The following is a 5,766-nucleotide window of genomic DNA, read 5'->3' on the forward strand; positions in this document are numbered from 1 at the left end:
CTGGCACCTAGCTCAACTCCCTCACAGTTAGAGATGAGAAGGGAGTTACAGAAGGGTAGCTAGATGGCACAATTAAGAGACTGCTGAGGCTGAAGTCAGGAAGACTCATCTTCATGAGTTCAAATCTGACCTCAGACACTTACTAGCTGTGTAACCCTGGACAATCCTGTTTGCCTCAGTTTCCTTATCTGTAAAATGAGCTGGAGAAGGAATTGGCAAACCACTCCAATATCTTTGCCAAGACAACCCCAAATGGGAGCGAGGACGTGAAAAATGCTGCATATTTGTTCTCCCTACTCTCTCACAACCTCTATTTATTGTACTAACATCTCTCCCTAGAAAATGCTCCTCCCCATTGCTCATTATGAGGTAGGTGGTGTGGTTTGCTTGTAAATCACTAAAATAGAACATGTATTTATTTGATAAATCTATAATTAATTTCAATGATGCCAAACTGATTAGTGTAGCATCTTGTTATCCAGAAGGATTCCACCAAAGCAACTCATAAAATCGAGGAAGGGTTCACTGAGTTAATTAATTCAGGTGTGAAATGCAGAGAAGGTGTTTTACTTGGCCACAGAGGAATGTATCATGTCAACGTACATTACAATCAGGTCTATGTTCCATTGGCTTCTTGTTATGTTTTCACACTGTGGGTTGGATCCAAATGAGGAAAAAAAAATTATCTGACTTCTATAATCAAGCTTCAGGACAAACTGACTTTTCAGAGCTTTGGAAATAAGAAAGTCGAAGTTTTTCTTAGTTGTATAATGGAGACAATGCTAGAAACTGAGTAGTAGAAACCGAGATATGAGTTATAGTCCAGGATCATTTCAAGCACTGAAGAGGCAGGGAAGATTGAGCACTTGAGCTGGAGTCAAAAATATCTGAGTTCAAATCCAGCTTTGCAATGTCACACTCTCTCTATCTGCCTCAGTTTCTTCATCTATGAAATGTAGATAATAATAAAATCTATATATCAAGGTTGTTCTGAGAATAAAAAAGTGAATAATATTTATAAAATACTTCACTTAAAGTTTAATAATTAATAAATTAATTAAATTTTAATGCTCAAAAAGAGCTATATAAATTCCTATTTATTGTGAGACCTTGGGCATGCAATTTAATCCTGATAGCTTCCACGTCCTCATTTATTACACGAAAATAGCAATAATACCTGTCCCGTTCACTTCTGAAGGTCAAATTTATGTGGCACCCTGAGGTTACAGAGTGGGATGTTTCTCACATTTTGCCTCCACTATGAATTATTCTTGGTATGAAATCGTGTCAATAATCTCAAACATCCACAATTTAACTTTGGGAGAGGTTCCAGGTACTTTTACTCTACAGTCATTTTTCTTTGTTCCCTTCTACTCTGGCTGGCTTATCTCCCTAATTATGTTTTGCTCAAGCTAATGTTAAAACGTGCTTGCATTTTCTGAGCATATACATACTGACAGCCAAGGAATGAGAACTGGGAACATGACAAACTGGAGGAAGAAGCTGTCATGGCTGGAAAAATTACACTGTGAAAATCCCACAAAATAAATATGCAACATACGGATAACCAATAATTGACTCCAAAATATTTAGTTGGGGAAGAGGGCCTAATGGGGGGGAGGGGGAAGATGGAATGTAGTGCTTCTATAGAGGCCAACAAGTATTTAGTCCTTTTGTATTTAGCTTAAATGCAACCAGAATTTAAACTGCTCTAAAAAGTCATCATTGACTTGAAGATATTTTGTTTTGTGGATCTCAATGTTTAACCTTCAATTCTTTAATTCAGGAACATATTCCTCCAAGACAAGTTAGGGGAAGTTGCTTAACTGATAGTTTAGGAGTGAAGGATGAAGCCTTCACTCCATTTGCTATCCCAATTACAATAAGGACAAGAGCCATAAAAAATGAATATTCAGAAAGTAGTCCTAGAGGAAAAAAAACTTAAATAAACATGGGCACATTTCAGTATGCTTGCTTCAAGGAGAGAGACCTCTAGCAGGTAAAAACCCAAATCATTTGAAATACAAAGTACATTAAGATTTCCTGCTATAGACAGAAAAGGAAAACTCACATCAAGAATTTCCTTATTGGCTTTTGGAGAAGTGGCCTCTCTTAATTCTTTAATGGCAACAGGAATTTTCACCTTCTCTCCTTCTGGAATCCACAGTCCCTGAAATAAGAAAAAGAGTGAGGTTATTAGTGAGAAGGGCTCCTATCATAAAAATGATATGAAATGCCATTCCTGGTACTTTAGCTCATAAATATGATTATATTTCTTGAAAATGCACCCAATATGATGGAATACTATTGTGCTCAAAGGAATAATAAACTGGAGGAATTCCATGTGAACTAGAACGACCTCCAGGAACTGATGCAGAGTGAAAGGAGTAGAACCACGAGAACATTGTACACAGAGACTGATACACTGTGGCACAATCGAATGTAATGGATTTCTCTACTAGCAGCAATGCAAGAATCCAGGACAATTCTGAGGGACTTATTAGAAGATGCTATCCACATCCAGAGGAAGAACTGTGGGAGCAGAAACACAGAAAAAAAAAACTGCTTGATTACATGGTTCGATGGGGATATGATTGGGGATGTAGACTCTAAGCGATTACTATAATGCAAATATTAATAATATGGAAATAAGTCTTGATCAATGACACATTTAAAACCCAGTGGAATTGCCCATTGCTATGGAAGGAGGTTGGGAGGAGGGGAAGGAAAGAACATGAATCATGTAACTATGGAAAAATACTCTAAATTAATTAATTAAATAAATATTTTCAAATAAAAAAAAATCATGTTGGCCAATTAAAAAAAAAAAAAAAGAAAATGCACCCAATATAGTTCTATAGAACTATTTTATCTAGACCTTGCTGCTCTTCTGTCTTAGCATTGATAGGTGAGGGTTAAAAAAAAAACAAAACAAAAAAAGCTTTAGTAGTCTGAGAAAGACTTTGGAATCTCCCAAGTCTTTGATTTCACAAGCAACTTGGTAAAATAAATGAAAATACATACCTGTAACCCACCTTTCTGCTGCCATTGTTTGTGGTATTTAACACCTCTTACATGTATATGCGTCCCTATCCATAGTCCATGTGGTAGACTAATCAGATTCCTTTTATCTACTTTATTAATGTATATCTGGATCTTCTTACCTTATATACTGTGCCAAAAGCTCCAGAGCCAAGAACTTTGAGCTTTTTAAATTCTGTCTCCTTTAAGATCCGCAAAAGAGCCTGGTTTGGAGCTTCTCCACTGGGGGTAAGAGGTTCAACAAGCTTTAAAGTAAAAATGAAAGGACCTGTTGAAGATCTCTGGATGATACATAGGGTGAGTGAAAACCAGAAACTCACAGCAAAAACATCCCATAGACGTAGCAGCTACATAGCACAATGGACAGAGCATTGTGAGGAGGACCTGAGTTCCTTGGACATTCCCTAGCTGTGTGACCCTGGGCAAGTCCCTTAATCTCCATTGCCTAGTCTTTACTACTCTTCTGCCTTGGAACCAATTCACAGTATTGATTCTAAGATGGAACATATGGGCTTAAAAACAAACAAACAAACAAACAAACAAACAAACAAACAAACAAACAAATGGTTGCTGGCATGGATTGACTTATAATTCCAGGGAGAGTACCACAAATAAGTAGCTACCTAATGGAAGCTTATTTGTGACATATACATTTTCCATTCATGATACAGGGTTTTCCTTCAATAAAGTCTTACATTGATGCCTCATTAGGGTATGGAGACAACTCTAGAAATTATAAAATTTATAAAATTTTCTAAAATTATAAAAGTTTTGTCCAGAAAGCCTTTGAGAGGAAGTCCAGTGGTGGACTGTATGTCAATTACCAGAGGACTAACTTAACTAAATTGGACTTCACAGATCATTTAAAGGTTAAGCAGAAGTGGGATTTGAATCCAGGACCCTTGACTCTGAAGACAAAGCACTTTTGCCTATATTATACAAGCCTAATTAGTTTCATTATGAGCTCTCGAAAGAGAGAGGTGGGATTCTAGCCTCTTACCTCCCTTTCCTGTAGCAGCCTGCGCAGTGTGCGTTTACGGACAATATGGCGCCTTCGAAAGAAGAGACCAATGCCAAGGCCCAACACCAGTAGTAAGAGAAGGCCACCTATAATTCCAGTGGCAATGGAAGGAATCTTGGGGCTGGAAAGGAGAAAGAAAAAGAGGAAAATATGTTTGGTAGGCTTATCAGTGACATAGGATTGGATCTATTTCTTGTGTTTTGGCACACTGGTTATTAAAAATGATCACCTAGTTTCCCTTATCTTCTACTCCACAGCTAAAAATCCACACCAAAGACCCAAACAATTCCCCAAACAAACCAACCCATGAATGTCATATAATACTACCTGGGAATGAAAAGCACAAAAAGCCAGCTACCTTAAGTCACTCTGTAGGAAATGGGTAGAGATGTTGTTATGGCTGTATAATAAAACCTTAGCAGATGCATATCATAAGTGATGGGCATTAGGACTCAGAAATGGACAGGGGAAAGGATGAAGTGATGAATGGGTGAAGAAATGAACTTGACAATGTCTTAAAAGCATAGAGCAGTGCCAAGTCATCTGTCCTACTGGAAGGAGAAGGTCAAATCTTAGAGAGGACAAAATTAAATCAAAGCTCACTAGTTCAAAGCCACCAGAGCATGGAAGGTTTGCATTAATGGAGGCTGAATTAGGCTCTTTTTAAGAGATTTAAAAATATCTGCACTCATTTGAGTGATGTTGATATTATTCCCATCAACATGAAGCTAGAAAAAAAAGTGGCAATTGACATGGTCTTTACAAGTAAGACCCGAAACTGGCAAAGCCATCATTCTAGGGTAGACCCTGACCACTCCTGACCTAAACTATTATAAGAGTTGATCTGTCTTGCAGTCACTAGTTTCCCATAATTCCAATCCATCTTCCACTAAATAGCCAAAATTATTTTGGTGCTGGTACTTCCTCATATAGTGGATTCCAATAGATCCCTATTAAATGCTCCAGGATCAAATACCAGTCATCTGTTTGGCATTTAAATGTACCTTTCCAGGCCTTTACATTTTAATCCCCTCTCTGTAACCTCTCCTACATTACTACATTGCTTTTCCTGCTATTTCTTGAAAGGACATACCATTTTTGGGTTGACCCCCAATATTGAATACTCTCCCTTTCTCACCTCTGCCTCCTAGTTTGACTGGCTTCCTCTAGCTCCTAGTCTTTTCCTCTCTTAGATTAGTTTCCATCTAATTCTATATCTCTCTTCTAATTAATTGTTGTCTTCCCCACTGAAAAATTAGCTTTTTTATGGTTAGAAATTTCCTTTAAATGTTTCTTTGTATCTCTAATGTTTAGCACAGTATCTGACTCATAGTAAACAGTTATTAAATGCTTGTTGACTGTCTGAGTGACTAATGAATCAGGAAATATATACCTGCCATACTTACCCGGGTGTGGGACAGCCTTCAAGACCTGGACCTTCACACCTGCAGAAGTAAAGAAAGGAAAAAAAATCAGCTATCACACATTTAAAAATTAATCAGTCAACAATTCTCCTGAATCCTCTAGGTCACAGGTGAATTCTCATTACTTCCTTTTAATCTGATCATTCTATGTGACAAAATGCATTCAACCAAAGCATTGACATTTCCATGGTGCTTTATATTTTGTAAAATGATTTACATGCATTTTCATTTTTCTTCTCTTCTCTTCTCTTCTCTTCTCTTCTCTTCTCTTCTCTTCTC

General features: G+C 37.4%; 1 long non-coding RNA gene across 1 annotated transcript; it reads right to left on the bottom strand.

The window, feature by feature from the left end:
* Positions 1 to 3,040: 3,040 nt before the first annotated feature.
* LOC123254115 lies at positions 3,041 to 5,751 on the bottom strand. Its single transcript, XR_006506654.1, has 3 exons — positions 5,470 to 5,751; positions 4,043 to 4,184; positions 3,041 to 3,287 (listed from the first exon to the last, which is right to left on the bottom strand). It is a non-coding gene; the product is annotated as an uncharacterized LOC123254115 (long non-coding RNA).
* Positions 5,752 to 5,766: the final 15 nt, after the last annotated feature.

Source organism: Gracilinanus agilis, unplaced genomic scaffold, assembly GCF_016433145.1.
Source record: "Gracilinanus agilis isolate LMUSP501 unplaced genomic scaffold, AgileGrace unplaced_scaffold15135, whole genome shotgun sequence".
In the NCBI taxonomy this organism is placed as follows: domain Eukaryota; kingdom Metazoa; phylum Chordata; class Mammalia; order Didelphimorphia; family Didelphidae; genus Gracilinanus; species Gracilinanus agilis.